Source organism: Podarcis gaigeae (genome assembly GCF_964106915.1).
Source record: "Podarcis gaigeae genome assembly, chromosome: 11".
In the NCBI taxonomy this organism is placed as follows: domain Eukaryota; kingdom Metazoa; phylum Chordata; class Lepidosauria; order Squamata; family Lacertidae; genus Podarcis; species Podarcis gaigeae.
This window is the reverse complement of record NC_139687.1, coordinates 10,425,492-10,449,344: the sequence shown is the minus strand read 5'-3', so window position 1 is coordinate 10,449,344 and position 23,853 is coordinate 10,425,492. Positions and strand designations below refer to the sequence as shown.

The window sequence follows — 23,853 nt, the reverse complement described above, 5'->3', positions numbered from 1 at the left end:
TCCCCTCCCCGCCAAGGAAGAATGGCTGGGTGAAAATCTACATCAATAATAAGGGAAAAATACAGATCTACATTAGGATCGGATGCCCCTGTGGATCATGACACTTGAGACAGTTGCCTCACCTGGGTTTTTTTGTGACTAGGTTTATCTCATTCTTTGTGGAGCAAATCGTTTTTACGTTGTTGTTTACTTGCTGAATTTCTGTCCTTATATTTGTATTTTGTTCTTTTAATTCATGAGAACCACACAGCAAACGCATGCTGTTTGGTGACCTATATAAACATCGTAAATAAAACGAGCAACAGATAAAATAAATGGCATAATTCCCTGGTAGAAGTAAGATTAGACTTTATGACAACATAAACAGACCACTGGTGTGTTTCTTTCATCCATCTTGATAGGCAGTTGAGACAGATTGAAGTAAGGTATCTTATTTCTGTTAACTTTCACTAAGTTATCCTGACTTATCCTTTGGCTCCAGGTGTTTGCATTGTTGTCAAAGGATTTAACTTCATGAAGAATGGTGGTTCTAAGCACAAGCATTAAATGTATTGGACAGGCAAGGAGGGCCTTTAATTTTATTCAGACGGAATGACAGTAAATCTATATGTAATGTGATTCCTATCAAAAACCTGGATGTATTATCAATAATCCAAACTACGATGTAGTGGTTAAAACTATGAGTAGCAGGCTCAAGGATCTTGTAATCAATATGTGCCTGGGACACTCTGTTGATTTATCACAAGAGATAATTGTTATAGGGAGGTTATAAATGTTTAAATAAGGTTCCTCTTTTAAACGTGTCAAGTATTTTAGGAAATTGCTTTGATGTATATTGAATGGTGAGTCTTCCTTTTTGTTCTATAATGGAAGAGTTGCCCTACTTCATGATGTGATCCCTCTTGATTCACTTTGATATTAGTTGATGTTTGCTATCCTTCTTTGTGAAAGCCATATGAATAAATGATTCTGTTGTGATGGATGATGCTTCCTATTGAAGCTAAGCTATTAATGAAAACTTAGTTGTCAGACTTTACTAACTCAAGTGGTCCAGAACTCATCTATGTCCATTTTTTATTATTTCACAAGCTTTACAAGCAATGTTTTCAGCCCACCCGTCAAACAGAATGACCAACGGCCACAATCTTGTCCTTATTCATAAGTCTCATGTGTGATGGCAGTAAGGACAATAGCTGCATCACAACATCAGCAGACAAAGTCAGGTGCACAAAGGCATCTCAATATCACATCTCTGTTCATGTCTCTTTCCCAGCCATGGTATCCAGAGATATTTGGGGTAAGAATAGCATTTTACAAATGAACAATTGTGTTAGATATACATTATTAAAGAAACAGATAAAAGTTCCTGGAAACTTTCAAGAGGGTTCCAGAATTTTCTTTTGTGTGTAGGAGTGGCACTCTAGGTTTGAGTGATGTCAGCTGGAGGTGCAAATAAAGGGAGGAAGTTGTAGGCTGCAATTTCCGCACAAGAGAAACACACACACACACACACACACACACACATATTGTCAGCATGCATGCTGACCACAAGGTTGGAAGTAAGACAATGGGTGCTGCTGATACTGTAAGTTTTGCTGTGTCAGGATTGTTAATTACTGGACTGAGATTATACAGTGCTGGAGAGATAGAGAAGGAATGTAAATAGCTGGTATATAATAGTAACAGAAATGCTTGTGCAACCAATCAAGCGATAAAGAAGCTCTTGACTGAATTTGAGTATGACTCCTGTCCTCTGCTTCCAGGGAAAACTCTGCTACAAACATTAAGAAGTGGTTTTACCGAGGTGCCACCACACAAGCAGAAAAGCGCAGCAGAAGTGTGTTGGCGATAACCTCCTAATAAATTACCCGTATTTCATCTGTGAACTATTGCAAAGTGTGAAGCTGGTGTCATATTTTATATGAATTGGTGCACTTGGAACACATGTTCAGTTATGAGCCAAACATTTTTTTACCAAACAACTTTTTTAAAAAAGTGTTAGACCACCAACTACTGTAAATAATTTGGTGGCTGGAGCGGGGTGCTTTCAAACATCCAGCTCTTGTATCAACATTTTCAAGGAACTGGAAATTATTCAAAATATGTAAGAGGTGGGGAATCAAGTTCTGCAGAAGCCTGAATACAAATACAGATATTCTAAAGTGGGTTTTTTAAATGAAATGTTGGATAGGAATGGGGGAAAAAATCTTGTTTATTTCAGCACTGCTTTCTTATGAATTCAGAAGAATATATTGAAGCTCTGTTTTGCATTGAACAAAGCCAGCATCTGAAAGCCAGACATGAGTGCTCTGGCTGAAAATGATTACTAGATTAGCTAGCTCTTCAAACATATAGATAAGATATATATTTTCTGTGTGGGAAATAGTTTGAAGGAAATGGAAGTTCCACTTGTCCTTGTGCTGAGTAGAGCTGATTTGGGATATGATTGCTTTTTTGTTATGCAGCATAGTGTGTGAGGTGTGCAGTTCAGCTAATTCAACTCTGAGCCACTGCAGGTAATTTTTCATATGAAATCTCATCAGCTTTCAAATTCTGAATGCCGACATGTCATCAGCCTCAAAAAACTAACCAGCTGGAGTTTTTTAGCTAGTTGACAGTCATTTATTTACTGAGAGACCTGTGAAAACCTTGTTTTACTTTGATGCAATCCAATTTTGCATTTCCCTTGATATATATAAACCTTCTTTAAATGATTAAATTTTCCAGCATTGTAACAGTAATGGCCTATAATTTTGAATAAACATGAGCAGTTAAATGGAATGATTGTTTTATGGAAATTGCTTTGGCTCTTTCCCAGCTTTTCAAGGCACCTTATTATTTAAATTAAACAACTTTTAGCTAATGATTACATTAAATAACAATATAAATACTGCAAAAAATCTGGCTGAATTAAAAGTAGAAATAATTACTAAAGAGTTACTTTTAAAGCTGGGCATCACCTCCCACATATTCTCATAAGAAAATCCTAAGCTAACATTAACTCCATGTCTTACACGGCTTCAAAAATAACAGATGGGCCTGTTTCTTGAGTTAATAAAAAAGGAGACCTTAGAAACATCCTTGAAAAAGAAAGAACATTTATAGGCTATAACAGTAAATCAAATAATACAGACTTCAACCCAGGGAGGCTTTTGGTTGCTTGCAAGATCTTCCATGCATAGATACACTTCTCACTTCAAGCAAATCCCTTGTGCTACATTTGTGGTTGTTTTGGAAGTGTCCCAAGATTCCAGGAACAATTTCAGTCCCTTGATGTGTTATACCCATGAGGAGGGCTTTGTAAGACGATGAGGAAGAGAGACTGCACCACACGCTCCACCCCAATGTCCACATGTTGAGTCTAAACATTGAAAGAAAAGCCTTTCTGCACAGTGCTTTACATACATAGGCTTCCATGTACTCCAGAACCCTGATCATGCAAGGTTCCAGATTGTTTGGAAGTCTAAAAGTATAGGGTTCTATGCTGTTAGACTTTCCTGCTTCAGATAAAGCTCAGTGCATGGATGTCTGGTAGGTGGGTTGCATTCAACACTGGGAGCAGGGCAAGCAGCATGGCACCATGTTCCCTACTACTCATGGACTACCTTCACAAAGGCTCCTATCAAGTGGTGCAAGGAGCTCTTTTAGACAGAAGAGATACTCACTGTGTAGCCTCTTCACACTCACATCATAGTTTCTAGTAGAGTGCCCTCAGTCAAGGTAGGAATTTTCAGAATGGCATAAGCTCTCCAAAACAGAGGACGAGTTGAAAGTTGATGACCACTTATGGCCCTCTTGTTAGTGCCACTGAAAAAATCTTCTTCATGATGGTACTCATGCGGGAACTAGAGTATGAAGGAAGAACATCTCAAAAGTGCACAGAAGGCAATTTATTGCTCCGTGTGTTTCATGTTTTTCTGTTTTTGTTTGTTTGTTTGTTAAAGATTTTATTGGTTTACGAAAGTAGGAGTAATGTCTCTCTTTTTTTCCAAGTTACATTTTTACCGATCAGTTTCATTTGTTGAGACATTAGTGTTATATCAGGAAGAAACAGGGTAAAGAGGGCGGAAAGGTGAGTGGGGGTGGGGTCGGGTGGTGATGTTCCTGTTTTACTTAATATGTGTGGCGGTTTTTTGTCAGCATCACTTGTGCAGGTTCTCTGCTATTTGCTTGTGTTCCTTTGGTGGTGAGAGGTTGGGGTTGGCCTAGGGTGTGGGTATTCATTTGAGATTGGCTGTGGTGAGCTTTGTTTTCATGTGTGAGTGGGGTGGCTGGGTGTTTGGATCAGGTTAGCCATATTGATTTGTATGCTGTTGGTGGATATTTGTCAGTCTTGTTGGGCTGTGTATGTGATAAAGGGGAGCCATACCGGCATGAAGGCATCTTCTTCTATTTGTCCCCATGTCAGTTTCAGTTCATTGGTTAATTTTTCTAGTAGGCCTGTTTCCCATACTATTTAGTACCATTGGTCCATGTTTACTCCTGACAGGTCTCTCCAGTGTCTGTTTATGATGTTTCTGGCTGCTGAAAGTAGGTGGGTTATGAGTTCTTTGTGATGTAAATAGGCATTATTGTCTTGGAAGATGTTTAGTAGGGCCAATTCTGGGGTGATTTCTAGTACTTGCTTAGTTATTTTACATATTTCTTGTATGGCTGTTGTCTAGAATAGTTGGATTTTGGGGCATTCCCACCTAATGTGGAGGTATGTGCCTATGGAGGTGCACCCTCTCCAGCGTTTAGGTGAGGTTTCATGTTAAGAGTATTTCTCATGGGAGTCTATGCTGGGGTTCTTCCTTGAAAGAACAAAATCAATCACTTTGTGATGGAATGGAAGATAAGAATTTCTTTTTTCTTTTAGACACGACAGCACCTACAAGAGAAAGAGGTTTAATTCAAAATATACTGGGCAATAACGGCCTAGTGTGCGCCTTTCAGATATCACCAAGCATTCAGTGCCTCCTCTGTTACTCATATGCAGAGCTGGCCTGACCCTGACACAGAGTGACCTGCACTTCTCTCTTGCTGTTTCTGTCCACCTTTCCTCCTTCCCATCCACCCTCCCTGCCCACTCAGTCATGCATACACCCACCCGTCTGCAAGGAAACTGGCTTCTGGTTCTGGATCAGTGTCTACCATATTGAAAGAGAACGTCTGTAAATTGCTTGCCATGTGGCCTGCCCTTAAAATTTGGTGCTTAACAAATGTAAGGAGAATGGCTGCAATTTTGGCAGCTCCCATACAATGACTTCCAGGAATATTTCAGGTTGCTGTTGGGCCTGCAGTTGAGCTAGTGATCCACTTGGCCGTACGTGCAGCGCCTGCAACAGGCACAATCAGGCAGCAGTCATTGTATTTTTAGGCTGATACAATTCCACCCATTTCAGTTGCATGGGGCATTAGTCACAATGTCAGACTATGGTGACAGAGATCAGCATTCAAATTCCCGCTCAGACATGAAACTCCTCGGTTGACCTTGGGTCAGTTGCCACCTTACAATCACTGGCTTGTTGTGAGAATAATATGGAGAGGTGTAAGACAGGGCTCCTTGGAAGAAATACAGTGTTTAAAGGAGGTAATAAAAAAGAGGTTGCATGAGTACAGCATCTCTGTGATTTCCTGGCAAGCTCATGAGCTCACTTCCTGTCCCAGTGAAGAATGAAGTTCATGAAGCAGCCCTATGCAGAGATGAACTAACCAATTTAATCACATTTGCTGAGATACATCAGAATTACCTAATATGCAGATTGTCTTCACTAGGGAAAAGGCCATTAGCATGGCAGGTCCTGCCCTGTGGAACTTGCTGCCTGTAGAGGTTCAGTAGGAAATGTCTCTGCCTTCCTTTAGACATCTCATAAAAAGTGTACTTTTTAGACCGGGGTGGCCAACTCCCAAGAGACTACGATCTACTCACAGAGTTAAAAACTGGCAGTAATCTACCCCCTTTTTGGGGGTTCAGGTCAAAGTTGTTGAGTTTTCTTTAGGGGAGACAAAGTTGTTGAGCTTCTTTGTGGAGAGCCAGTGATCTACCGGTGATCTACCACAGACGTCCAGTGATCTACCAGTAGATCACAATCTACCTGTTGGACATGCCTGTTTTAGACAATGTGATTTCCCCCCTTTTTAACCAGCCAGTACCTACTGCTGTTTTATTGATATTTTCCGTAGGTTTTATAGATATTGATTGATGTTATTGAATTTTATATTATAAGACATCTTCATAAAAGTGCAGATCATAAATATACCAAACTTCCCCACAAATGTTAGAGTTAAGGGACTTGCAATTGTTACAGTAGTCCCCCTTCCCCTATTTTCACTGTAGCAGACTCTCTACTCAACTGCCATTGCCATCATCAATTGCTATAGTTTTGAAATTCTGGTGATTTATGTAATAGCACTAAATATAGAGAGAGTGATGCAGAAAATGTGTTCCTATTCATAACAATTAAGGTCACGGAACTATGGAGCCATTCTCAATTCCACCGGGCCTTGTTATGTAAAGCTGGTATGTTTCGTAAGTTCATTGTACAGTATATATGTATGTATGGCAAAGCACTTCTGCCTTTGTGGCCATTTAGTACACATTATTCCAGTCCGCTGATTTATTCATTTCCGCTGCTGTTTTGGCCAATTAATCATATTGGAGAATTGCAGTACTCGGGAGACATGAAAATTGTCTACCTGCATTTGTTCTTTTGAACTTGGCTGCTATAGGGAGCTCGCTGGGTTGGTTATTTTATTAGCTGAATGCATACCTGCCAACATTTCTCCAATGAAAATAAGGACGTCCTATTCCATAATGACAATTTTACTATTTATACCTCACATGTCTGTTTGTTTGTTTATTATTGAAATTATATTCCACCCTATAACTGGAGGTCTCAGGACGAAAACAGAACACAAAACCACAAAATATATAATCAAAAGAAAAACAGCAACCCAATAACCTTATTGGGTTGCCTGAGCACTCTGGGCAGCTTCCAACCTATCTAGAAACATAATAAAACAGGAAACATGAAAAAAAACTTCCCTATACAGGATTGCCTTGAGAGGGTAACTCCATACCCTCTAACATTTCTCCAATGAAAATAGGAATGTCCTAAGGAAAAACAGGACATTCCAGGATCAAATCAGAAACTGCGACGGCTTCTCTAAATCAGGGACATCCCTAGAAAATAGGGACACTTGGAGGGTCTGTGAATACATTTGTGTCTTTGACACAAGGTGTGAGTAATTATGTTCCAAAGAGACCCGCAATCTCACTACAGTGGTACCTCGGGTTACAGATGCTTTAGGTTACAGACACTTCAGGTTACAGACTCCGCTAACCTAGAAATAGTACCTCAGGATGAGAACAGAAATTGTGCGGTGGTGGTGCAGCGGCAGCGGGAGGCCCCATTAGCTAATATGGTACCTCAGGTTAAGAACAGTTTCAGGTTAAGAATGGACCTCCAGAATGAATTAATTTCTTAACCCAAGGTACCACTGTACTGATACAGGTGTCATCTTCTCTTAGCAGCTTGTCAGACAGCATAAACCTTTGACACTGGTGCCAATACCCGTATATTTGTTATTTTTAAGCCCTGTGTCATGGTTGAGCAAAAGCTGTGGTCCTGGTACCTCAGTATGGCCCCACAACCAATAATGCTTGCCTGCACGGGGCCAGGTAGACCTCTTTCATCCCACCCCCCAACAATGCCTATTAGCTCATCCCTAGTGTAGCATCTCTCCAAAGCGATGATAAGTTAGGGTCAATCTTATGCACTTTAAAATGGCTCAGTGCACGAAGCAGCAGCATCCCACAGCTTCTTTCAATGCCTGGGACCCCCACTGCTACCATACACTTCACCCCACTCATTGATATCCCACCTCTGCTGCCGAATCTGCTGCTTCTCCTGATATCCACTCACCTGTTTTGTAAACCAGTAATGGAGTTGGGATAAGAGAGGGCAAAACAAGAGAGAGAGAGGGCCCAGTGATGTCAGGCAACCCATAGACCAAAAAGACCTGGAGCCAACCCTTATTCTCATATATATATATATATGGGACGTGGGTGGTGCTGTGGGTTAAACCACAGAGCCTAGGACTTGCCGATCAGAAGGTTGGCGGTTTGAATCCCCGCGACGGGGTGAGCTCCCGTTGTTGGGTCCCTGCTCCTGCCAACCTAGCAGTTCGAAAGCACGTCAAAGTGCAAGTAGTTAAATAGGTACCGCTCTGGTGGGAAGGTAAACGGCGTTTCCGTGCACTGCTCTGGTTTCCCAGAAGTGGCTTAGCCATGCTGGCCACATGACCCGGAAGCTGTACGCCGGCTCCCTCGGCCAATGAAGCGAGATGAGCACCACAACCCCAGAGTCGACCACAACTGGACCTAATGGTCAGGAGTCCCTTTACCTTTACCTAAATATTAATTATTGGTTTTTACACATGTTTTCCAAACATAACATCCCATCTTAATCAACATAACAGACCTTTGGCTATCACAGCCTAGGACTTCCATCAACCTTGACTGATGGTTTTCTAACTTCCTTTCTAATTTTGCACTTTATATTACAGTTATTGCTGTAAAATCCAAATCCCAAATAAACTCCTTCTTAGTTTTCTTTCGCAATAGTTCATATCGTTCTCCTTACAAAACTTCTTGTAAATACCGGTTTTTCTGTGATTCGCGCATGCGTAGAAGCAACTTCAGCACATGCCGCCATCTACACATGCACAGAAGTGTGCTGCCGCCGAATGCACCTGTACGCAATGGTGCTTCTACCAGCGACCCGCATTGACTTCGGACGGACGTCTGAAGCTGATTATGTCCGTAAGTAGAGGTTCCACTGTAACATAGGCAACTTTGCAATCATATAAAAGACAGCAAGGCCCCTGAAACAGGGCTGACTCAGACCCTTTATATACGAACAAAGAATTCCACCTTGGAGCCTCACGGCCATCACCAGACTGGTCCCTCCATGTAGTTGTGGTTCCAAGGCAATAATGGCAGTGAGTCAACGTCTGCCTCACACTAAGAAAAGGAAAATTGTTTTATGCTATAATAGATGAAATAACATTAATCCATCTGAATTAATCGTGGATCCATCCAAGTGCTTCACCCGGTGGAGGAGGAGGGGGGGGGAGGATTTGGCCTTTAGTCTACTCTTGTGGTTACACTTAACAGTCTTAAACTCTCTTTATGGAACGTTAAGTACTGCTAGACTTTGATCGGCATCATCAGCTGCAAATCTAAATAAATCAACTCTACAGGCATCAGTTGACAACATGAAATGATGCATACTATTATTGCTGGGCTCCAGCTAAGGAGTCATTTCATCCAAGCCCAAGACCCCACCTGTGGGGCAAGAAGCCTTCCCCGCTGCATGTTATTACCTCCATCCAAAGTAAGGTTTTCTGTTGTTGTAATTTGCGCTTTTGCAAGTAGAATCATAGAATCATAGAGTTGGAAGAGACCACAAGGGCCATCGAGTCCAACCCCCTGCCAAGCAGGAAACACCATCAGAGCACTCCTGACATATGGTTGTCAAGCCTCTGCTTAAAGACCTCCAAAGAAGGAGACTCCACCACACTCCTTGGCAGCAAATTCCACTGTCAAACAGCTCTTACTGACAGGAAGTTCTTCCTAATGTTTAGGTGGAATCTTCTTTCTTGTAGTTTGGATCCATTGCTCCGTGTCCGCTTCTCTGGAGCAGCAGAAAACAACCTTTCTCCCTCCTCTATGTGACATCCTTTTATATATTTGAACATGGCTATCATATCACCCCTTAAGTAGTCTCCAGATCAGAGAAATCAGGGCTGAAATTGAAGTGAGGTCAGAAAAGGTATGCTGGCATTCATTTGTTTAGATCAGAGGGATGAAGATCAGGTCGAAGCTATATTGGTCCAGCATTCCATTCTCAAAGTGGCCAACCAGATGCCATGGGAAGCTCACAGCAGTGCATGAGTGCAACAATACCTTCCCCTCTTGTATACTGCAAGCTCCAGTTGGGACAGAGGTGGCACTGTGGTCTAAACCACTGAGCCTCTTGGGCTTGCCGATCATAAGGCCGGCAGTTTGAATCCCTGTGATGGGGTGAGCTCCCGTTGCTCTGTCCCAGCTCCTTCCTACCTAACAGTTTGAAAGCACGCCAGCGCAAGTAGATAAATAGGTACCGCTGAGGCAGGAACGTAAATGGCGTTTCCATGTGCTCTGGTTTCTGTCACGGTGTCCCACTGTGCCAGAAGCTACTTTTAGGTCCATCATGAGACGTCCACCAGCTTCCAATCACAGATACCAGCAGCCTCCAAGCAAGCAAACTTGCCTTATTATCGCTCCATAGAATCCCACTGCCAGAGGATTGCCTCCTTCCATTCACCACTTTGCCTCCTCCAAGTGGAAGAAACCAGGGCAGTGCTGAATGTCACATCCATTGCCTGGTGTGTCCTGTTGAAAATAGAAAAGGGCTTTCCCCTTGGCCTGCCTTTATATCCACTCAGTTGCCAAGTGCTTTTGTGACATCACAAGAAACCCACAGCCAATGGCAACAGCTGGGGAGGCATCATCTTCATTGCTTTGAGCCTCACAATGGTGGGTGGACCTATCAGTGATTGTGTGCTTGTTTATTCGGGATGATGGGGGAACTGTACTCCAAACCACTGAACCTCTTGGGCTTGCCCATCAGAAGGTCAGCGGTTCGAATCCCCGCAACGGAGTGAGTTCCGGTTGTTCTGTCCCAGCTCCTGCCAACCTAGCAGTTCGAAAGCACTCCAGTGCAAGTAGATAAATAGGTACTGCTGCAGCGGGAAGGTAAATGGCATTTCCATGTGCTCTGGCTTCCGTCACAGTGTTCTGCTGTGCCAGAAGTGGTTTAGTCCTGCTGGCCACTCGATCCAGAAAGCTGTCTGTGGACAAACGCTGGCTCCCTTGGCCTGAAAGCGAGATGAGCCCTGCAACTCCATAGTCGTCTTGGACTGGACTTAACCATCCAGGGGTCCTTTATCTTTTCCTTTTTTACCTCCAGTTCTGGGCATACCAATACTAGCATCTTTATCTTCCACGAATGTGCTTATTCCCTTTTTAAAGTCATCCAGTTGGTAGCCACTGCTTCATTCATAGCAGTCACATACGGGGTTTATATCCTCTGTGACCCCAAAGTCTCATTCCTGATCAGTCTGCCAGTTCCCCCAATCTGCCCAAGCTACTATTCCTGTTAATATGAGGGATGAGAGCTTTAAAGAGCATCGTGTGGAAGTCAGCCAGCAGCCATCATTTTAAAAGAAGCCCTGAGACTGTCACAGGAAGATTTTAGAAGCATTCCATTAAAAAAACCCCCATTTTACAATCATGCCGCCTGATTAATTAAACATTTTTCGTTTAATTAATGGGTTATATTTTGCAGCCCTAATGAATTTCCCTGATAGCATAGTCATTCAGAGCAAACAATCATGATATTTGTGTGGATAGTGAAATTGTGAGCAGAGGAACACATTCACTTTTAATTGGGAATACCCCTTTGAAAAGAAACAGAAATTTTAAAAGGCTCCACCACTGACTGAACTCAGTGGGAAAACTCCCATTGTTCTGAATGGATCTGGAAGGTACAGGTAATTGCCACATGTACTTGTTAGGGCAATTTCACTCCATGCTGACTTAACATTATCAGATTCCTAAAATCAATGGGACCATTGCTGTTGCCTTCAATGGATGGAACACATGGTTCCCATACTCTTCTCCATTGTGTAAAAGAATTGGGACAAGATTTCCTTTTATTGATGGGTTATTACTGTGTTTTGACAATACCCTGTCATCCTCTTCTTTGTAAGGACCTCAGAAGAGATCCATGGTTTGTGGGTAAATAATGGATATATTATAAAGTGCGCCACAGCTCTGTTATCAGTAGGCTTTCTACTAGTTATTCTGTAATTACTTTTCAGATTTATCGCACGGTGCTTTACAGCATCTAGCCCAATGGTGAATTGTATCATGCATAAATCATAAACAATTGCTGGACTCTCCAGTATTTATTTAAATATACTATGGTAAGGCAGAACTCCTTTCTCCATCTAAGAGGCTCTAATTATTTAGAGAGATGATGTTGTTACCCTCGGAGGATTTCTTTGCAGTGGATATAGCATTGATAAATCTAATCATAAGTGCTCATAAATTTTGGAAATGCAATATTGAATCATATGGTGTTCTTAAAATGAAAACCCAGGGAAGAATAATTAGTGTAGCCAACCAAATCAAGGTGATTTTAAAAACCTATTTTGTTCAGTAAATGCCTCGAAAACATATTGGATTAAACCCTGCTTATGCAGCACCAGTTTCATTTGACTGGAGGTTTTTTTCTTCCCTTCCAGTGAGAACTCAGTCTAATGGTGATGCAGTCTTCTCACCAGGTTCATCTGCTGAAGTGTGAATATCTTTACGTAATCCTTATTACCTTGGAACGTTTTAAACTTTAATCTTTAATTTGCCGCAAGCACCAAAGTCTGAAAAAGTTGAGGTCTGCTTTACATTACATTACGTCAGTTGAAATGAAATATAATTTGACAAAATAGTTGGAGCGTATTCAAATCAGGAAATAAATTTTCAATATTGGTTCTAACCCACTTACCCTGAGGTACAAAAAAAAAGGAGAGAAAAAAACTTCAGATGGATTTGGGCTCAGTTGGGAGTACAAGAGATTAAAGTAATTTTCAAAAGGCACTGAAAGTGTGATCCGCAACACAACCACTTGATCCATTGGGGTTATTTTGATTCCAGTAACTGTCTTTCAAGATATTGATATTGCTCCCATACACAGGCTCAATGCCTAGGCATCCCTGTTATTGAAAAAGAATGTAAAAAGTAAATTCAGTTTGTAAGTATTGTCCAAATAAACTATACTTTTAATATATCAAACTTGATAATTTTATGGCAAACCAAGTTATGCACAATACATTTTATGTTTCTAAAGTTTGATCTGTGAAATGCACAAAACAAATTATGTACTGCACATTTTTCAAGATAGCCTAAAGAAGTTGGCCTCCTATCACCATCCTTAACTTCAGCATTTCCAGAAATCACACAACACTGGGTGATAATCAATGTTAGTCACACTCAGAGCTGATCTCCTGAAGTCAGTGGATAAGTAATATAAGTCTATTGCTTTCATATTCTGTTCTGAGTATGTCTAACACTACATATCACCCATTGGATTCAAATACTGAATTTCATTTTCTTCCTCCCTCCCAATCCCTTTTTCTTTTGTGTTGTGACTTTCAGATTGTAAGCTTCCAGGCCTACTGATGCTTGTTAGTCTCTCTGGAAGCCTTCTTTGGCTGAGAGTGGTTAAAAATAAATTAATTCCACTTGTTTTATGGAATCAAGGCAAGTCAAGACCTCTCAGCTCCCACACTGAGAAACAATTTTTTTTAAAAAAAAATCTTCACAGAACTGTAGTGAGGATGGCTGAATAAACATGCAATATTTTTGCAAAGTAACATGTAAATAACTTAAAATAACCTATGGAAAATTCCCCCTAAATACTTGAGGGCAAGATGATGGCTTTAGATCATCATCATTTGGGAGGTTACTTTAGGTTTGGGACAGACTGTCTGGACAAAGGGACAAGAACAGGCGAACCATTGAATTTTTTCTCATTGCATGAAAGGTACTTACTTTCAGGTCCTTGGTACTCTTTAAATGCTTGAGTTAGCCACATAATTCCTTGGGAAAGCCTCATCATTGAATGGCAGCTTCTGGGAACATAGGAATTTGCCTTATGATAGAAGTGGGTCCTGAGACCCTCAAAATAAAATCTGAACAAAATTGGTGAAGCAGAAAAGAGTTTATTGATTACAAAATGTTCATTGCAAGAGCGGGTGTCCAGAGTAGGCACACCCAAAATTGACACTGCATATGCTTTTATTCCCTATCTCTGAAGCGCAAGATCTTCTTTCTCTTTCAAGATCTCTGAGCCAGTGTGGTGCAGTGGTTAAGAGCGGTAGTCTTGTAATCTGGTGAACCGGGTTCGCGTCTCCGCTCCTCCACATGCAGCTGCTGGGTGACCTTGGGCTAGTCACACTTCTCTGAAGTCTCTCAGCCCCACTCACCTCACAGAGTGTTTGTTGTGGGGGAGGAAGAGAAAGGAGAATGTTAGCCGCTTTGAGACTCCTGAAGGGGAGTGAAAGGCGGGATATCAAATCCAAACTCTTCTTCTTCTTCTTCTTCTTGTTTCCCCATTGGCTGGGTACTTGAAACCTTTACAGCCTATCTTAACCGCCTAATTTCCATCCTAAAATCTCCCCCTTGGTTGACATCTCCCATTACCCTGATTTCGTCAACCACCCCTCCTGTTAATTTTTCTCCTTATTTAGTCCATGTTTCTTATGTTTTAACACGTTAAATCAAGCGACAAAGCCATATCCTGACCACTGGAAGGTGTAAACGAGTTCTATATCTGCTGAAGCATACAAATAAACTGTTTCCCAGCTGCAAGCTATCCTATATACGAACATCTTAACCGCAAGCTGTTCTAAATATGAGTGTAAGCAAGCCTGGGGCCGTTTGTGGTTGTGTGTCAAGGCCCCCAAGCCAGCCCCCCTGTTAGACTCACGAAATTCACACTGACACAGAATTTTGGTTTAAGGTTAATGGGCAAAATTTAGGCCACAGCTTTATTGATTACAGCAAATGTGAGTGGTATTGGCTTAGACATTGGCAAAAGACTATATCGGGCTCCTGCCCCCTTTGCAGAAAGTCAGTAAGGGTAAACCACCAAAAGAGGGAGTCACTTCGGGGGAACCCGCCTGCAGCTCTCCTCGTTGTTCCCAGAGGCCCTCAATCGGACTTCGGACAGGATCCAGGCCCTGGATTCCTTTAATGGAGTACCCTTGGACAATGGAGGGGCAGGCGATGGCTGACCTCCCCTCCCCCACACATCAGTAAGCCAATGCCTAATTGACAAACCTTACAAAGTTGTGACGATTGCTAAGAGGTAGGCGAAAACCAAATGGCCAGTGCCAATCTGCCAAATGGGGAAAAATTCCTACCTGGTCACCGTCCCAAGACAGCTGACCAACCAAAGTCCAAAGCAAGTCCAGAGGACACCTAAATTAAAGGGCAGGTGGGCAGGTGTTTGGCAGCGCGAAGCAGGTGCTTTATACCCCCTCACGATCCCCTCACGACCACCCCGTTCAAAATGATTGGCCAAGAGGGCTGGGGTGATCGTGGTGCCACCCTGGCATAAGAATATTACTCCACCCACGCCAGGGAGGGGAGGAACTGGGTTGAGGGCCTGCCCGCAACCAGGACCATCTTTTTAGATGATCCTATTTGCCTAAGAGTTGCAGCATTGTGGCCGGGGTGAAAAAGCAATGTTGCGTGTTGAGTCCCACAACGCCACCCCACCAAAAATGTCACACATCACACATCAATTTTTGTTTAAGGTTTTTTGGCATAATTTTGGCCACAACTTTATTCAAATACAAAAAATGTGAGTGATTGCTTAGGCATTGGTTATGACTATCTGTCCTTGCCCCAGGGACAGAGCTGACTTCCGGATTCCAGCGGAAGCCAGCGTGGGAAACAAGTATTGGGTGAGAAAATGAAGCTGGGCCTCAGTCCCTCACTTCTCACCCTCATGTTCCTGTGGGGCTTGCACGGCCCAAGTCCGATGCCAGGGACAAGGACGAAAAGAATGGCAAGCCCCTGGATTCCTTTAACGGAATTCCCTCTCTGCACCACCATTGGAGGGGTAGGCACTTACCCCTCCACCAACCAATTTTAACCAATGCCTAACCACCAACCTTACAAGTTGTGACGATTTGCTACGCAGTAGGCAAAAACCAAATGGCACCAGCCAATCAGCCAAATGGCAAAATTCCTACCAGGCCCTCACACCAAGGCGGATGACCCCATGACAGGCATAGCAAGGTCAAGCGAACCAGACCCCCCCCCCTTATTAAAGGGAGGGTGGGCGGGTGATCCGGTGCAAAAGCCAAGAGGACGCCCAGCGTTAGGCGTCCTGCATTTATAGCCTCTGATCCCTCCTCCAAAATTGGCAACATTCAAAACTCCCCAGTAACCCAATTAACCCCTTAAGGGCTTGGTTTTTCCCCAAATCTGCCCAGTAACAACAGGGTGGCTTGTATTCCCCAACCGCAACACATGCTCTCATTTTAGGGAGAACACGTTTTATCATTCCTCACAACTTATACCAGGTACAACCATTGGCCCATCTCGCTGACTGACAGCAGCGCTCCAGGCTTTCCTACAGAAGTTCTTTCAGCCCTACCCAGAGATGCCAGGGACTAAATATGAGACTCTCTGGTTGCAAAACATGTGTTCTATGACCAAACAATGGTCCAGCCTCTTTTGCAATCAGTGCACCAGTGATGGATGTTCTAGACACCAGAACAGGTTGAAGAAGGAAAGCAACTCATTAATGGTAGCAATAACTATGTATTTTAAATTAACGATGTTTTCTTATCAGAATTAAGGTAATTTCAACAACAGTTAAATTACTGTCTGGTTGTTTGCCAGGTTTGGTGGGAGGGTTTTTTTTTTAGTGAAACACATAATGAAAATGTGCTACCTTCCCAGCTATAATGGGAGGGGGATATAAAGAGAGTGACAATTTAATAATCTAGTGAGTATTCATAAGGCAGACTTATTTCAGAGGAGAATGACATTCTAAATAGTTATCAAATTAGTTGAAAGATATTATACAATGATATGCAGAAAAACCTTTTAAAAATATATCCTTCTGTTTCCTTTTTATATTAATACAATATCATTTTTCATTTAAATTGGAGACCCATCTTACCTCCATTAATTTATTCATAAGCCCTATTGTGTTCTCTTTCAAGGTCTTACTGTTTTATTACCATACTATTAATACACTGCATGTGTATTCTAAGAATTTACATATTGAATTAACCTTTCCTACCTGCCCACAAAATGTTTGCACATGTTGGTAAAAGTGAAATGAACCATTTAACCTATCTCCTTATTCTCCACAAGGTAACGTTGATGTGATTTATAGCTTCAGAAAACAATGGTATTGCTTTTTAATAGCAAAATTCAAACTACTGTAGGCACTATCCTGGATTACAGGGGGAAATGTGGATTAAAGTTTAGGAATACGGTTAAATTCAAGTGAAGGAATAGCAGAATCTATTCTCAGTGTCAGTGCTAAGGCCTGGGATATTCAAACAATATCATGGTCACTCTGAGCATTGCAAAAGTCATCCTCTGCCCGCCCCACTACAACACTGCCACAATTTATGTATATATCTGAGATCAGGAATGCAATCTTCCAGGAAATAAGCCTGGCTTAAACCGTGGCATCACATGCTACTCTAAAAACCACACAAGCGTACACAGTTCGGTTAGGCCGTATCACATAGCAAGAGCAATTATTTTTAAATTCTGCTCACGCTGTAATACCCATTTTGGATGCAATCCAGCTCCTTTAAAATCAATGCTCTTTAAAATCAATGCCAGTCTTACCACTGTCTTCAATGGGAGAAACACTTGTGCTTTCTAAAGACCCCTTCTGTTATCTGATGTAGAGTGAATTGACTTAAAATTTCCCCGAGAGAGAGAGAAAAAATGACTTCATACCTGAATATTCCAAATACGGAGGTTATCTTATTACACAGAATGCTTTGTTTATCTTAGACAGTCGGCAAGAGCCATCCTTGCATGTTTTAAGATGATAGCCAGTATCTGATGGGAAATGCTTTGTATTGCTAACAAATTAGAAGTTTAATCTGTCATGCTGCATTATCTGTTTCAATTGTATTCTAGTTCCTACCAGACTATCATGTCCGCCATTTTTTATTTAGGAAAGAAATGACAGTATACAGACCGTTATTAAAATCAATGATTCCCATGTGTTTTCGTGATTACTGAAAATGACTGTTATGAATATGAATTATATGTGAGCTAGAAATGCAGGTGTTGCATTTTGTTTTTATTTATTTTTTGCATTGCTCTCCTGCTTTTCCTGTATCTTGGGACACAAGGTGGTATATAAGTGACTCCCAGCTAGTCAACCATCTGGGTGCAAGCCAGCTTCAGTACAGTGGTTGACTCATGTGCCTTGAGACCATATGTGTGGATATTGGAGGAGAAGCATGGGATAAACACAAGAGCTGTAATGCCTGCATAGGCCTTCAGTTATTACAATAGTCCACTTAGTTCAAGTCATTTGGTTACTGCTGCATACAGCTCTACGCAGGTGGTGCTGTGGTCTAAACCACTGAGCCTCTTGGGCTTGCTGATCAGAACGTTGGCGGTTTGAATCCCCGCGATGGAGTGAGCTCCCGTTGCTCTGTCGCAGCTCCTGCCAACCTAGCAGTTCGAAAGCACGCCAGTGCAAGTAGATAAATAGGTACCGCTGCGGCGGGAAGGTAAATTGCATTTATGTGTGCTCTGGTTTCCATCACGATGTTCCATTGCACCAGAAGCAGTTTAGTCATGCTGGCCAAATGACCTGGAAAGCTGTCTGTGGACAAATGCCAGCTCCCTCGGCCTGATAGTGAGATGAGCGCCACAACCCCACAGTCACCTTTGACTGGACTTAACCGTCCAGGGTTCCTTTACCTTTTTACATTTACCTTACAGCTTCCAACCACCTTAAGAAAAATCTGTCTTGATCTTAAATATTTATTATCTGAATGTCTTAGTAAATGCTAAATAGACAATGCTGCTCTCTAGTTTATAAATGTGCAAACTACACATGGCATGATATGGCACTGTTTTACAATGTAAAAAAATAAATTTAGGGACCTGATAAGATTGATCTAGACATAATACTACGGGATGCAGGTGGCGTTGTGGTCTAAACCACTAAGCCTAGGGCTTGCCGATCAGAAGGTCAACGGTTCGAACAGGGTGAGCTCTCGCTGCTCGGTCCCTGTTCCTGCCAACCTAGCAGTTCAAGAGCACGTCGAAGTGCAAGTAGATAAATAGGTACCACTCCGGCGGGAAGGTAAAAGGCGTTTCCGTGTGCTGCTCTGGTTTCACCAGAAGCGGCTTGCTCATGCTGGCCACTTGACCCAGAAAAACTGTCTGCGGATAAACGTCAGCTCCCTTGGCCAGTAAAGCGAGATGAGCGCTGCAACCCCAGAGTCGTTCGTGACTGGACTTAACTGTCAGGGGTCCTTTACCTTTAGACATAATACACATCTGTGCGGATCTTTTCTTTAGTCTTCCAGCATATGTAGGCTCAGGCTGAAATCATGCATGCACAAATATGCACTGTTGATACAGATGGAAATACTGAATGGACATTTTAGCAGGGATAGGGAACTGGTGACCCTGCGTAAATTGCTGAAGTATGGCTCACACCATCCCTAACCAATGGCCTTCCTGCCTGGGGCTGATAGGATTGGAGTATGACAATATCTGAAGGGTCAGGTGGGTTAAAAATGCAATAGATGATAGATAGATAGATAGATGATAGATGATAGATGATAGATGATAGATGATAGATGATAGATAGATAGATAGAATAAAACATCATTCCTACATTGTAGGAAATGATCTTAGTTTAGCTAGACTAAACAGTGCTGACAGAGTCCCAACCTAAACATATTACTGTTATTATTTATTGTTTGTAAACTGCCTTCATCCTTAGATCTCAGGATAGTTCACAGCATAAAAATACAATAAAAAATACCTAATAAAAACAAGAATAAAAATAGCCTGAACCCACAACTCCTTACCCCATCTTGTGTTGGTCTACTCAGAAGTTAGTTCCACCGAGTTAAATGATGTGTTTGTAAACTGTTGTAGTCTAACAGTCCAAGTTTATGCATATATTCTCAGCAGTAAGTCTCACTGAGTTCAATGGGGTTTACGCCCACATAAGTGCATATTCCATATACCAAATCATTTCCTCTGTAGTAATGAACGTAATTACTCCATAGTATGTTAAAGTTAGGAAAGTGCTCATGATTCTTGCCTCTTTCATGGTCCAGAATGCATGATTTGGCAAAGCAAGAAATTCTGAGTGTAAACAGACTTCATTTTATTTGAAAGCTGCGGATGCCAAATCTCTCAAGCATCATCATAATCCTTTCTGAATTCCAAAGGGGAAAGAGCTAAATCATTTCCTCATTTTGCATCTGCAACCTTTGCCGCCATGCTGCTTGGAGAAATCTCACGCCCGCTCTTTTATTAAATCTGCATTGAAATTACGGTAGATTGTGGAATTAGGTTTTAGATAACGTGAATGAGCCTTAATTTGGCTGATGGGCCAATATTTATTTATATGTTGATCTACACTCTCCTGTGTCTGCATTTCATCTCCCCCAGGCCTTTCCTTTTAATTGCATTTCAGCTTTTCTCCTCCCATGCAATGTTCTCTCTTCATTTCCCTCTTTTGGCTTGCACTGCTCATTTGCAGACATCTGGTTTTTAAACTGCTACTATTATAAGTAAAGTCAATATACCGCTCCATCAGCCCCTGGCACCGCTGGTACCACAAGCAACTGTCTGCCTTCTTTCCCCACCCTTCTTCCCCCTGAAGACTGCTTGAGCTAACTTTGCAACCTGTTCACTCTTCAGGCCCGAAGTCTGATAGTTTGCTTCAGCTTTTTCTGCCGCTGCTTGCAGATCAGCATCCCAATGAGCAGACACAACTTTGTGGAATGCATGCAGCCCCCTTTGTCTCTGCTTGATGCATGCAAATGATGATTTGGCTGTCAATATTACTATCCTGGGTGTCATGAATGAGCCAGCCCCCAAGGAAAGTTGGCAGCCAGCTCCCAGGGAAGGAAGTAGCCAGCAAGAGAGAGGGTTAACTGCAAGACAGGAGGATTATAGCCAAGAGCCAACTCTCCCCCGCCATTAGGAATGCCAACTGATAGCAGAGTTGCAGAGAGTCAGCCGGCAGCTTGCCAGCGTGCCAGTGAAGGACAAAATGAATCGAAAGCAGCTCAGAGAGTGGGAAGGACCACAGAAGTATATTATCAGTGAATGAGGAAGGGGTGGAAGCTGACCCTCTTAGCGCAAGGTCTAAGCATATGGGGGGGGTCTTCAAGACAGAATACACCACAAGAGGAAGTACAGCTGTTTCTGGTCTCGCCAGAAACACCCTCCTTAGAAGGGACATCTTTGATTTATGGTGGATGGCTGTGCTCACCGCTCCGGTGAACTCTGTTTTGTTTTTGTTTTTTGCAATAAATCTTTTTAATTAAATACGCTCGTTTGTTACCAAGACTCCCTGATACGGATGCTGGCTTGTTTGTTTTTAAGATTTTTTTTAACTGCAGCCAGGAATTTGGTTGGATATTGATATCAGTTGCGCATATCAACCTAACTGATCTCTCTTATACTTGGCCTTATATACCTTTCATTTCTTGTCATTCTCACTCCCATCTCTCATATTGTTTTGAAATGACAAATCGATTCCTCTTCACTGAGGGATCACATTGCAATCGGATCCCTGAGCACCCACCACCACCCTGTGTGGGCGGGGCCAAGCCCTGCTCCACTCCAGTTGGTGGCTTTACCAGTCACTTGGGGCCTAAAGCCAATCGCTTGGCTTGGGGGGTGGCGGCTGAGAAACCCTTATTATACCTTGCACATTGTTTGCCAGTTTTCTTGCCTTCGCGCAGCAGATCCCACCCTCCCTTTACTTAGGTTTGTCTGGCCTTGCTATGGACATTGTTGGTCCCCTGTTTTGCAATGGGGGCCCGGTAGGAATTTTTCCATCTGGCAAATTGGAGGAGCCATTTGGTTTTTGCCTACCATGTAGTAACTGTCACAACTTTGTAAGGATTGGCGGTTAGGCATTGGATCAGCAAAGTTGGGGAGGTGCGGCCATCACCTACCCCTCCAAGTTCAAGTGTATTCCATTAAAGCAGCCTTTCTCAACCTGTGGGTCTCCAGATGTTGTTGAACTACAACTCCCATCACCCCTAACTAGCAAGGCCAGAGCTCAGGGATGATGGGAGTTGTAGTCCAACAACATCTGGGGACCCACAGGTTGAGAACCACTGCATTAAAGGAATCAGAGGTTGGCCTGGGTCTTGTCTGAAACCCCGCGGAGGGGCTAGGGCTATACCACGACCCCATGGGGACACCGGGGGGAGCTTGAGACCTGGCGTGCACCAGCAGTCTCGCTCCCTCTGGCAGTGTTTCACCCTTTTATCAGATTCCCCGCGTTGCGTGGGGAGTCTGATATAGTTCGGATGATTCCAATGCCTAAGCCAATACCACTTACATTCTGTATTCAATAAAGTTGTGGCCTAAATTTTGCCCAATAACTTAAACTAAAATCCTGTGTCACTGTGTCTCATTTTTGGAGGCGCTTGGGGGTCTTGAAGCGCAATGAAAGGGACAGTGCCAACATGGTTGTCCTGCTGCTCCCTCACATGCTTCCCACTGCATATGTCAGGAGTGCTCTGATGGTGTTTCCTGTTTGGCAGGGGGTTGGACTCGATGGCCCTTGTGGTCTATTCCAACTCTATGATTCTATGATTTGTAACACCTGAAAAGGCCTTTTGGGGGAAAGCACATCAAGGATGCTCAAAGCTGATTGCTAGAGGGTGGCATTGCCACTACTAACTCTGTGGGCACAAAAAAATTAGCTGATAAAGTCCTTTTCTTACCTGGCCTGTGGAATCTGATGGTTCTTTCCCCAAAAAACCAGAGTCCTTCTTGTTGGGGATAAATCAGATTGAAATTCTCAGCGGTCAAAAAATGTTATTTATGTATGCTACTACTGCGGCCCAAAATTGGAAAACAAGCGAGGTCCCAACCAAAGAAGAATGGCAACTTAAGTGGACAGAACATGCACAACTTGCAAACTTAACATATAAAATAAGAGAACAAGAAGAACACATGTTTAGAGAAGATTGGAAAACATTTATTGAATATATGGGAAATAACTGTGTACAGCTGAAAACATGGGTGGCACTGTGGGTTAAACCACTGTGCCGCTTGGCTCCGTGACGGGGTGAGCTCCTGTTGTTCGGTCCCAGCTCCTGCCAACCTAGCAGTTTGAAAGCATGTAGTGCAAGTAGATAAATAGGTACCGCTCCGGTGGGAAAGTAAACAGCATTTCCGTGCACTGCTCTGGCTTTGCCAGAAGCGGCTGAGTCCTGCTGGCCACATGACCCGTAAAAACTGTGCGGAAGCGGACAAACACTGGCTCCCTCAGCCTGTAAAGTGAGATGAGCGCCGCAACCCCAGAGTCGTTTGTGACTGGACTTAATTATCAGGGGTCCCTTTACCTTTATTAAGATAAATTCAATAGTGTAAATAAGTTTTGATGGATGCAATAATGGAATAGTGAATGGTATAGTTTTTGTAAAATATGCAGGGATTTATGATATGTAAAATGAACCATGGATAGAGAAGAAGGGAAGTCATTGATATTTTAAGGATGCAAGATGAGTAATTTAAATTGTAAAACAGAAAATTTAATAAAAATTATATATATAAAGAAGCTGATGGTTCTAGCTTTGTATTCATTTGAGTGCCAACTAATTGGCCACCACTGGAAACAGAATACTGGGCTACTTCATTTGCAGTTCGTAGACTATTCTTCCAAAAGGTCTTGTACTGAGGAAAATCCCAGCAGACTCTGTGCACCCTAGGTAAATAGCCACAAAATGAGGCTACCCAAATAAAGTGAATATAGGAATTCAGTGTAAATATGAAAACTCTACATGCATACTGATTTGCATGACCCCAACCCCTCTAGGGAGAAGGGAGAACAAAGGTGCTTGAAACCCCTTTGGGCAGATATTGTGAAAGAACCAGCACTAATAGTTCTCATCAGGATTTATTGTACGGATATAATTGTTTTTGCTTTTTCCTAGCTCCCTAAGAAATTATTGCTTTGGATAGGATGCTCAATGAATTAGAATTAA

General features: G+C 42.5%; 1 protein-coding gene across 9 annotated transcripts in view; it reads left to right on the top strand.

The window, feature by feature from the left end:
- Window positions 1–23,853, top strand: part of CNTNAP4 (contactin associated protein family member 4) — a 361,367-nt gene that overhangs the window by 114,306 nt on the left and 223,208 nt on the right. The window contains exon 1 of one of the 9 annotated variants that reach the window (XM_083701911.1): window positions 16,374–16,461. The exons of the other annotated variants lie outside the window; for them this stretch is intronic. The gene's annotated coding sequence lies outside the window, so the exon portion shown is untranslated. Of the gene's footprint in view, window positions 1–16,373; window positions 16,462–23,853 lie in introns of those variants that run through there. 9 annotated transcript variants of the gene reach the window in all.